This window comes from Triticum aestivum, chromosome 7B (genome assembly GCF_018294505.1).
Source record: "Triticum aestivum cultivar Chinese Spring chromosome 7B, IWGSC CS RefSeq v2.1, whole genome shotgun sequence".
In the NCBI taxonomy this organism is placed as follows: Eukaryota; Viridiplantae; Streptophyta; class Magnoliopsida; order Poales; family Poaceae; genus Triticum; species Triticum aestivum.
The window spans coordinates 129,397,565-129,409,972 of NC_057813.1; positions in this window are offsets into that span (position 1 = coordinate 129,397,565).

A 12,408-nucleotide genomic window follows, 5' to 3' on the forward strand; every position below is an offset into this window, starting at 1 on the left:
GTGGCTTTTGTTTAGGAGGAGAGGGGGTGGGGGGGGGTAGATATTTCTGCGGAAGCCAAAATTTTTCGCTCAGTGCAGCAAAAAACTGGCGCGCAAAGTGTCGTCAGACATAGTCCCTTATTCAACACTGTGTATGATATGTGAACATCACAAACGATTCATATAGCTTACCCCGTGTGTGATGAGTTTGCACGTGCAAATTTTGGTCCGAATTTCCTTGGTTACAGTGGCCATCCATGTCATTGCATAATCTGGGTACACAAAAGAGCCTACAACACACCACACTTCTTACTCAAGCAAGTTCAGCAATTAAACAAAGTTAGCTGACCTAAACATTACTCTAACAAAAGACCAACACTCTAAACAAAGACTACTACTCCGATTGGCGCAAGTCGATCTCCACCGCCTCCTCCATGTCCAGTTCGCGCCCAACGATCTCCTGGGGAAGGGGCTCCATGGCATCGATCGCACCATACTCGACAAGCATTTCGCCATCCGCGTCCGCCATATCTTTGGAAAAGGCCACCGCGAGATGGGCGTGGGCGGCCGTGGTCTGGGCTTGGACGGGCTCAATCGTGACAAGGTATGCCGCAAATGAAGAAATGACTGCTTGAACGCTCTCGGCGATTGCCAACCTTCGGCCCTGGGTTGCCGCCCATTGTCGGAGAAGCTTCGCACAATTTGTGCGGTGACCACGAGGAACTGGGCATGGGCGGCCTCGACATGGGCGTGGGCGGCCTCCATCAGGGCTAAGGCGACCGTGGCGAAACAGACAACTGTTGTGCCATTCTCGCCATTTGCTATCCTCGTCATAGATGTTGTTGCCGCCATCTAAGCTGCAATGGCGGCCGAGACGCCCAGTCATAGATTGCGGCCGCTCTCATGCAGGTTGTTAGCACGCTCGTGGTAGCTGCGGCCGCGCTCTCGCCGGAGTGGGCCGCCGAAGTTGCCCTCACAATGCGGGTCCACGTCCTTTGACTGACGATGATTGAACAGTTAAATGATATTTGGGGAGCTAGTGTGCTTGACACGCCGGTTGTGGACTATAGCTGACGAACCTTCTTGCGTAAGCCATGTACTATGACGATGCTCAAAGATATTTTGTATCGCATCTCACACGGTTGGTGATAATGAACTGTGTGTGATGTACTTGATTTTTCGTCTTGAATTGAAATATAGAATGGGGTCACCGCAGCAAAGGACGATATTTTAATTGCTAGAACATTTATCTGCAGTGAACATGCAACTTGGAGTGTCGTATTTTTTTTAAATTATTCAAGGTTTGTTTGGACATTTTTATACATTAACTGAGTTTTCTAGGTATTTAAGGTGTATAATTCCAAATTGAGCTACATGCAGATGCTTTGATGCACCAAATGGATTGTACAATCATATATGTGTCCATGGGTGCATGCTTAGGTCCTATGGAAGAAATGGGAATGAATTTCAAACACCTCGGTATCGTAGCTCGACCGCAAACATTGAGATACTTGGTTTTAAAATTTTAGTTAATACAAAACTCGTCTGAAATTAATGAAATGGCACAAACATGTTGTGGTAATTTTTTTATCTAATTTGGGGCAGGTTTTGGTATAAGCTTCTCACAAGAAGCCTTGTGGTTCTGGTAGAGAACGTGTCACCTTTGTGGACGAAATGACATTCGTTGCATCTTCTTGCCTTGAATCTTTTTTCTAGATGCAACATAGACCAATAAGAGGGTCGTGTTAATATTTGGAATTATTCAGGGTTCATTTAGACATTTTTATACATTAACTGAGTTTTCTAGGCATTTAAGGTGCATAATCCAAAATTGAACTACATGCATATGCTCCCGTGCACCAAAATGGGTTGTAAAATCATATATGTGTCCATGGTGCATGCTTAGGTCCCATGCAAGAAATGATAATGAATTTCAGACACCTCAGCATTGTGGCTCAGCCGCAAACATTGAGATACTTGGTTTTGATATTCTAGTAAATCCAATACTCGTCTGAAGTTCATGAAACTTGGCATGGTATCATGAAATGGCAGCATCATGTTGTGGTAAATTTTGTATCCCATTTGGGACAGGTTTTGGTATGAGCTTCTCACAAACCAGAGCTTCTCACAAGAAGCATTGTGGTTCTAGTTGGGAACATGTCACCTTTGTGGACGAAACAACGTTCATTGCCTCTTCTCGCCTTGAATTTTTTTCTACATGCAAAATAGACCAGTAGGAGTGTCGTGTTAAAATTTGGAATTATGCAGGGTATGTTTGGACATTGTTATACATTAACTGAGTTTTTAGGCATTTCATGTGCATAATTCAAAATTCAACTACATGCACATGCTTCGGTGCACCAAAATGGGTTGAAAAATCATATATGTGTCCTTGTGTGCATGTTTAGGTCCCATGCAAGAAATGCGAATGAATTTCAAACACTTAAGCTTCGTGGCTTGCTAGTTATGAGCTGCGATGGGATTTCCTCGAAGAGGAGAGGATGATGCAGTAGAATAGAGATAAGGATTTCCCTCAATTAAGAACCAAGGTTATCAATCCTGTAGGAGAACCATGCAACACTGTGTAAGCAGTACCTGCACACTCGATAACAAATCCTTGCACCCAACGCGAACAGGGGATGTCAATCCCTTGGCGGTTAATTGCAAGATTAAATTGTATAGTGATAGATAGATAGATTGCACTAAATATAAAATGAAATAAATAAAGAAAAAAGTAGGAAGGTATTTTTGGATCTTAATATATGATAAAAGTAGACCCCGGGGCCATAGTTTTCACTAGAGGCTTCTCTCGAGAAAATAGCCTAAGGTGGGTAAAAAAATTCCTGTTGAGAAATTGATAGAAACACAAATAATCATGATGATATCCACGGCAATGATTATATATAGGCATCATGTCCAAGATAAGTAGACCGACTCCTGCCTGCATCTACTAATATCACTCCACACATTGACCGCTATCCAACATGCATCTAGAGTATTAAGTTCATAAAGAACGGAGTAACGCCTTAAGCGAGATGCCATGATGTAGACAAGATAAACTCACATATGAATAAACCCCATATTTTTACCCTTAATAGCAACAATACATACATGTCATGCCCCCTACTGCCACTGGGATGGAGCACCGTAAGATCGAACCCATTACAAAGCACCACTTCCCATTGCAAGATAAATCAATCAAGTTGGCCAAACCAAACCAACAAATTAGAGAAGAAATACAAAGCTATAGCGATCATGCATAAAAGAGTTCAGAAAAACTCAAATAATATTCATGGATAATCTGATCATAAACTCACAATTCATCGGATCCCAACAAACACACCGCAAAAAGTCATTACATCAGATAGAACTCCAAGAACATCAAGGAGAACATTGTATTGGAGAACATCGAGAGAGAATAAGCCATCTAGCTACTAACCACGGACCCGTAGGTTTGTGATAAACTAATAACGCATCATCGGAAGGGCAGCAAGGTTGATGTAGAGCCCCTCCATGATCAATTACCCTTTGGCGGAGTGCCGACAGAGGCCTCCAGATGGGATATCACGAGAACAGAAACTTGCGATGGTGGAAAACGTATTTCGGGAGGCTCTCTGTTCTGAGGGGAATAGTTGAGTATTTATAAAGGTGGAATTAGGGTTTGGAGGTGCCACAAGGGGCCCACAAGCCCGGGGGGCGTGCCCCCCGGGCCGCGCCCTAGGGCTTGTCGCTCCCTCGTGGATCTTCTGGCCTTCTCCCGAACCTTCTAGGGCCTCTTCTGGTCCAGGAAAAATTAATCCAAAGTTTTTTCTCCGTTTGGACTTCGTTTGATATTGATTTCTGAAAAGGCAAAAACATGCAGAAAACAGCAACTGGCACTAGGCACTAAGTTAATAGGTTAGTCCCAAAAAATGATATAAAGTTTCTTGTAGATGAATATAAATCATCCAAGATTGATACTATAATAGCATGGAACAATAAAAAATCATGGATATGTTGGAGACATATCAAGCATCCCCAAGCTTAATTCCTGCTCGTCCTCGAGTAGGTAAATGATAAAAACAGATTTTTTGATGTGGAATGCTACCTATCATATTCATCATATAATATATCTTTTGTTGCATTGACATTAGAATTTGAGTGATTCAAAGAAATAGTCTATAATTTTACATGAAAGCATCAATACTCAAGCATATCAACAAGCAACCATGTCTTTAAAAATATCAACGCTAAAGAAAGCTATCCCTAGCCCATTATGCTCAGTCATTGATCCAACCATGAAGCACACCCGAATATTAGCTACATCCAATACACAAGCATGACAATAGTGTTCCCTTGTTGGTGCTTTATAAGAGAAGATGGAGACTAAAAAATAAAAATAAAATTTGCATAAAATTAAATAAATAGGCCCTTCACAGAGGGAAGTAGAGATTTACAAAGGTGCGAGAGCTCAGATCTTAAAATGAGAGATTACAATTATTTTGAGAGGCATGCTTTTCCTATCAAGGCTACGATCGAGAGTTCCCAACATCTTCCATGCTAGACAAATCATAGGCGGTTCCCAAACAAAAAATAAAATTTATTTCTTTTCCACCTTTCTTTTCACAAGCCATGGCTAGCCGTATCCATGGGTGCCTTCCATACCATCACTTTCCAATGAATTTACTATTATCATATTAATTCTTTCTTTTTTTCATTTCAGGACTAGGCCTCCCCATTACCTGCCACACTCTCGTGCAATGACAAATGAATGAACACTCATCATGAGAATAACCCACCTAACATGGAAGATATCGGCCACCCCCTACCGCCACATGAGCCGTACTGGCACACTAAACGGAAATTTATTTTGAATAATAGAATTGGCACATGCAAATTTACTTAGGACGACAGGGAAATACCACATATAGGTAGGTATGGTGGCTCATTTGGCAAAACTTTGGGTTTAAGAGTTTGGATGCACAAGTAGTATTCCCGTTTAGTACAAATAAAGTCTAGCAAATAGGTTGAGAAGTGACCAATCAAAAAATGAAAACGGTCATACACATGCATTGAACATAAGTAACATTGAATAATGCACCAAAAGAAGGATGCAACTTCATTGCATAACTATTGACTTTCATGCATAATCACTCCCCAACATGACTCACATATTATCATCTTCATATTGCAAAACTATTGCAAGGAATCAAACTTATCACATCCAATGATCTTTATGAAAGTTTTTATTATATCCTTCTTGGATATTCATCATATTGGGACTAAATTCATATCTTTTGCAAATTACCATTACTTTTATCAACTCTCAAAAAGATATAAGTGAAGCATAAGAGTGCAAATATTTCTTCAAAATATAATCATATCAACTCTCAAAAGAATTTAAGTGAAGCATGAGAGTGCATTTCTTGAAAATGTAGCCACCACCATGCTAAAAAGGATTTTAGTGAAGCACTAGAGAAACTGCCTAGCTAATTTTTTTAAGTGAATCATATAAAGCATTCTACCAAATCATGATAAACATGTGGCTCTCTCAAATAGGTGTGTTGAACAATGATGATTGTGACAAACAAAAAATCAAAACAAGCAAAGACTCATATAATACATGACGCTCCAAACAAAACTCATGACATGTGACGAATAAAAATATATCTCCAAGTAAAATTACCGATGATCGTTAGAAGAAAGAGGGGATGCCTTCCAGGGCATCCCCGAGCTTAGTTGCTTGGGAGTCCTTGAATATTACCTTTGGGTGCCTCGGCTATCCCCAAGATTAGGCTCTTGCCACCCCTTATTCCTTCATCCATCGTGATCTCACCCAAAACATGAAAACTTCAGTCACACAAAACTTAACAAAACCTTCATGAGATCTGTTAGTATAATAAAGCAAATCACCACTTTAATTACTGTTGAAAACCCATTCATATTTTTATTGCATTATACCTATTGTATTCTAACTTTAGCATGACTTATACCCCCCGATAAAATCCATAGATTCATCAAAATAAGCACACAATGCAACAAAAATAGAATCTGTCAAAAACAGAATAATCCGTAGTAATCTGAACATTGACCATACTTCTGTAACAATAAAAGTTCTAAAAAATTAGGACAACATGGACAATTTGTATCTAAATTATGTGTAAACCATTCTGAGCAAAAGCACATTTCTGTGAATTTACAAAATTCCAGAGCTAGGCGAAAAAGTTTCTGCCTTTTACCAGAATCAAGTCAACTATCATCCAAACCATCCTAAAGGCTTTAATTGGCACAAACACTAATTAAAACATAAAAATCACAATCATAATAGTAGCATAATTGTGTGCTTACTGAAAAACATAAAAATAAACAAGAAAATTAAGATAAGTATTGGGTTGCCTCCCAACAAGCGCCATTGTTTTATGCCCCTAGCTAGGCATAATGCATAGTTTCAAGTGTTGACATCTTTGGTTCCCAACTCCTCAATCACACATCCAAAATCTCTAGGATTTCTAGCATGCATATTTTAATGATTACGCTCCTAGGAACAAAGTTAAGAAATTCATTCTTGTAAGTAGGTTTCTTTATTAATTCCACAAAGTTGGGGTGAAAACTAATCATTTTAAGACCTTCGTTGTTGCTGCTAGAAGTGACAACTTTGTTTTTAGGAACATAAGTAAACTTGCATTTCTTACTAGGAGGAGTTTTTTCAATAGTTTTGACGGAGGAAAAAAGCGGAACCCAAATTATTAATAATTTCTTCCAACTTATCAATCCTAACGGGACTTTGTTCCACTCTTTTATTAATTATTGGTTCTTTCTCCTTTAGCATCTTAAGAATAATCCCTACCTTTGATCCAATTTGAGTGACATGGTTATGAATCATTTTGTTGAAATTTTCAATATGCTCTATGGTAGGCATTTTCTTCTCAATAGCACCTAACCTTTCCATAACATGTTCCGAAGTTAAGATTGTTTCATTAATAGCGAGAGGTGGTGATGCCACTAAATTTCCCATAGCATTGAAAGCATCCATAGGGTGACTACTCAAGTAATTCCCTCCGGTAATAGTATCAAGCACAAATCTATACCAAGTAGTGATTCCCACATAAAAGTTGTGAAGAAGAACGATAGTGAATTGTTTACGAGCTGATGTATTAAGAGCATCACAAATCCTATACCAAGCATCCTTTAAAGTATCTCCTCCCCTTTTCTTAAAATTCAGAACTTCATTTTTAGGGGTACACGTAAGAAGAGAAGAACTAGCCATAACGATAAAGCAACCAAACATGCAAATAAGAAAAGGGCAAACGAAAAATATTTTTGTAATTTTTGTAAAACCTTTTTGGAAGTGGGTGAGATGAAAACGAGAGGCAAATGGCAAATAAATTAAATGCAAGGAGATGAAATTTTATGCGTAGGTACTTGATAGATGTTGATGATGTCTCCCCAGCAACAGCGTGAGAGATTCTTCCTGCTACTTATGAGTTGCTTGGGATTTCCTCGAAGAGGATAGGATGATGCAGTACAGTAAGTATTCCCTCAGTTAAGAACCAAAGTTATCAATCCAGTAGGAGAACCATGCAACACTATGTAAGCAGTACATGCACAAAAGATAACAAATCCTTGCACCCAACACGAAGAAGGGGTTGTCAATCCCTTGGCGGTTAATAGCAAGATTAAATTGTATGGTGATAGATAGATATATCACACCAAATATAAAATAAAATAAAGAAAGGAAAATTGCAGCAAGGTATTTTTGGATTTTAATATATGATAAAAGTAGACCCCGGGGCCATAGTTTTCACTAGAGGCTTCTCTCGAGAAAACAACATAAGGTGGGTAAACAAATTACCGTTGGGCAATTGATAGAAAAGAAAATAATCATGACAATATCCAAGGCAATGATCATATATATGCATCACATCTGAGATAAGTAGACCGACTCCTGCCTGCATCTACTACTATTACTCCACACATCGACCGCTATCCAGTATGCATGTAGAGTATTAGGTTCATAAGGAATAGAGTAACGCCTTAATAAAGATGACATGATGTAGACAAGATAAACACATGTATGAATAAACCCCATCCTTTTACCCTTAATAGCAACGATACATACGTGCCATTTCCCCTACTGTCACTGGGATTGAGCATCGTTAGATCGAACCCATTACAAAGCACCTCTTCCCATTGCAAGATACATCAATCTAGTTGGCCAAACCAAACCAATAAATCAACGAAGAAATATAAAGCTATAGCAATCATGCATAAAAGAGTTCAGAAAAACTCAAATAATATTCCCAACAAACACACCACAAAAGGTCATTACATCGAATAGAACTCCAAGAACATCAAGGAGAACATTGTATTGAAGAACATCGAGAGAGAAGAAGCCACCTAGCTACTAACTATGGACCCGTAAGTCTGTGGTAATATACTCACGGATCACTGGAAGGGCAGCAAGGTTGATGTAGAGCCCCTCCGTGATCAATCCCTCCTCTGATGGAGTGCTGACAAAGGCCTCCAGATGGTATCTCACGAGACAGAAACTTGTGGCAGCGAAAAAAGTATTTCGGGTGAGTCTCTGATCTGAGGGGAATATTTGAGTATTTATAGAGGTGTAATTGGGGTTAGAGGTGCCACGAGGGGCTGACAAGCCTGGGGGGGGGGGGTGCCCTCCTAGGGCTTGTCGCTCTCTTGTGGCTCTTTTGGCCTTCTCCCGAACCTTCTAGGGTCTTTTCTAGCCCAGAAAAAATTAATGCAATGTTTTCTCCATTTGGACTTCGTTTGATATTGATTTTCTGGAAACCCAAAAACATGCAGAAAATAGCTACTGGCACTGGGCACTAAGTTAATAGGTTAGTCCCAAAAAATGATATAAAGTTGCTTGTAATGAATATAAAACATCCAAGATTGATACTATAATAGCATGGAACGATAAAAAATCATAGATAAGTTGGAGACGTATCATGGCTCGGCCGCAAACATTGAGAAACTTGGTTTTTAAATTCCTACAATTCCAAAACTCATCTGAAATTCATGAAACTTGGCATGGTATCATGAAATGGCACCGACATGATGTGGTATTTTTTGTGACCAATTTGAGAGAAGGCACACGAATTAAAATCCAACACATGCATTTTGAAACAAATAGCTGCCACGTTATCATCTCAAGCATTTGCACAATTAAATCGTGGGCATTCGGTAACCATTCATGGGACCCACATGTCACACTTTTATTGTCTCGGAGTTGCCGTGCAGGCAACTGCTTGAGTAGACGGGAGGCGTTCGAGCGAAAGTCCACAGCGCATGCTGACCGGGAGGCATGCGAGCAGTCCTTCGGTGCACAGACTCACCGGGAAGCGTGCGAGCAGTACATTGTGCAGGCTCACGGGAAACGAGCCCTTTGACCTTTGACACCGCCAGCCTCACTCCCTACCTCTCCATTAATGATGCCCGAGCTGTTGTTTAATAAAGGCGGGTTTACTCTTCACCTCCCATTCCCCGCTTGTCCGAATCCTATCTCCCATACCTTCACCAACGCCATGGTGCACAAGGATCATCTGCCACTAGTCTTCCTGTTTGGTGAAGTCGACTCTGAGCCGGAGGACATATAAAATAAGGAGGAATGGGGCCACATGGACATGGCCGTGGCGGATGTTGCCCCCGCGCCCGTCCCAACTCCCATCCTCGCGCCCTGGCCAGCGACCATCCTGGTGGCATTGATAGGCTGGTCGTCGAGCACCATCACAACATTGGAAGCCGCGGGCGTCAACGAGTTCCTCGCGGACCCGTGCAAGCTCATGTACATGCGAGTGCCACCACCCCTGCCTGTCCTCGTGCGCGCCCCAGCACCCATCGCGACACTGGTCCTCGTGCGCTTGCCAACACGGCAACACCCGCCGTGCCCGTGCCCATGTGCGCGCCAGGTATACCCGCCCCCTCAGCGTCATGTGACGTCGCCGTCGACCGCCACCTCACAACACCGTGAGTCGCTGCCCCCTACCATGCGGCCGTCGATCACGCGATGAACGACTCTTGGATTTGCTAGTCCAGAATATTCTGGGCTGGCTTGAAGACTTGAACAACGGCGTCCCGGAGGACGACAACGCCGGCGCAGCACTCCACCGCCACCACAATTAGTTTTTATATTTAATAATGTATCTCAATCGTTTGGATGTAAAATCACAGTTTGACTGAATGTAATCTATGGTTTTGATCAACTTAGCATTTTTATCTGAATGTACAAACTTATCAAATAAAATAATAATAAAAACATCAATGTTTTTCTCTGAATAAAACACTCATCACAAACGTTTCACATTGAACACCCGTATGCAAATCGAGAGCTAGGTATCTTCACCACTAAGCCAAGGAAAAATGTGGCATGCAGGTTTTTTGAATCTCTTCATCGCAAATGATTTTTGCATGATGACCCGTGTGCAACCACGTACAAACAATTTTGTAAGATTTGCATCTGTCATGTTGGGTATATTGCCATTTGTCAAATTCAAAAAATTGGCATTTGTCGATCTACTAACATTGCCATTTGCCAACCTTGTAACACTACCATTTGTGATCCTCGAAAAAAACACTACCAATTATCAAATTGGGCAGCTAAAAATCACTAGTATTGTCTTATTTTTACAAATGAAATTCAGTAAACATATATTTCATTCATAGATTAAGTAGTCGTCCTTTATTAAAACAGTTCAACTCGACAATTGAACCTAAGAAACTTTTCCCCAATTGTTGCCAACCATGTACTAAAATTGCTTGTTCAACTATATATACTAGCTAATTTTAAGTACGTAGTATAGTTCGACCATATCTATAGTCAGATGAACTGAACAAAATAGCCACTAAATACGACTACTACGGAGGAGCTTTGTACTACTTCCAACAACCTCTCCTTTGCCAACGCGCTCAGTAAGAGATAGAGGAGGAGGGGCCTACCGACTTGCTGGGGAAGTGGAATCCGGCGCCTGCCGCTACTGCACCTTTAGCGATGGCCAACTCGACTGCCTTCTGCCGCTCCTGACGATCCCTCTTGAAGCAGCGGGACTCCTTGTAGATCTCTGGATCCCGTGCCTCTGCGGAGGCGTGTGCTGCGGCCACAAAGGCAGAAATACTCTTTGCATGCTCGACCAGGCGCTCCTCATCCTCCCGCAGGAACTCCATGTAGCAAGCAAGGTCTCTAACACACATGCGTGCTTCCACCTCCCGGCTTCGGGCTGCGACGGTGGAGCGATTGACGACCCCAGAAGTCGACGGAGGGGTAGCAGCCACGACGGCCACGATGGCCACCTCCCGCCTTCGGGCCGTGGTGGTGGAACGGGTGATGACCACGAAGGCTGATGGTGGGGCGGCGGCCATGACAGCCACCTCCCGCCTTCAGGCCGCGGTGGTGGAGTGGGCGATGGCCCGGGCGGCTGACGATGGGGCAGCAAAAACGGTGTCCGGTGTCACGGGAAACCACGACCACCTATGGGACCAAGATGGCCCCTTGCTGGTTCGACAGGGGGGAGTCACCTTGCACAAAGAGCAGACGGACGTGAGGCAGCACGACAGAGATCACACGCAGTTTGACCCAGGTTTGGGCCGCCGCGAGGCGTAAAACCCTACTCCTGCTTTGGTGGATTGATGGTGGAAAATGTGGTGATGGAGCGTAGTACACTTGGCCGACAAGGGTTGCCTCAGGGCGACAGTGACTATGCGCGTATGGGGGTGTGAGTTATCCAACCCTCTAAACTCGCGAACCCCTTCTACCGTTGCCATGGGCCTCCTTTTATATGTTAAGGGGTCACCAAAGTGGCAAATTAGTCATTAGACACTGATAAGATAGCAAATAGTGCTATCATACCTAATTCTGCAGGCTGACAGAGTGTTAATGCGTCGCTTAACGTCACGTTGTTGGTTGCCCGGCAAGGCTTGCCGGGCTATCTTGCCAGCGCCACGCCTGCTCGTCTGACACGTCATAGGACGAGTGTCATCTGTGGGTTTTCTTGGTAGAAAGGGGCTTCCATGTGGCGAATGGCTGCCACTTAATCACTCTGCATCTTGACAGCACCTGATCGACGATGTGAGTCGTGGTGGGGTGGTCGGTGAGGTGATTTGGCCTCCGCAAGTCCCGGCAGTCCCTGTCGAGACACCTTGGTTGCCTTCTTCTAGGGGTGGCCTCGCCCCTTGGCATGCTCACCTGCCCAGCAAGGGAGGAATCTCTCTTGATGATGTCTTGCTTCTCTGGCTTAGTCTTGGTCCCTCTGATCTGCTTGTTGGTCCTTTGAATCTCTTGGCTTCTTGTACTCCGTCTTGGGTTGGTGCTTCAATCTTGATCCCATGCCCGTGCATAGTCAGGGCAACAGACCCAAGGTTTGTTGCATGGACAGAAGCCCTCGGGCCTGCCCCGAATGTGCTGCTGAGCATCGTCGGGGTAGGGCCTAATAAGTG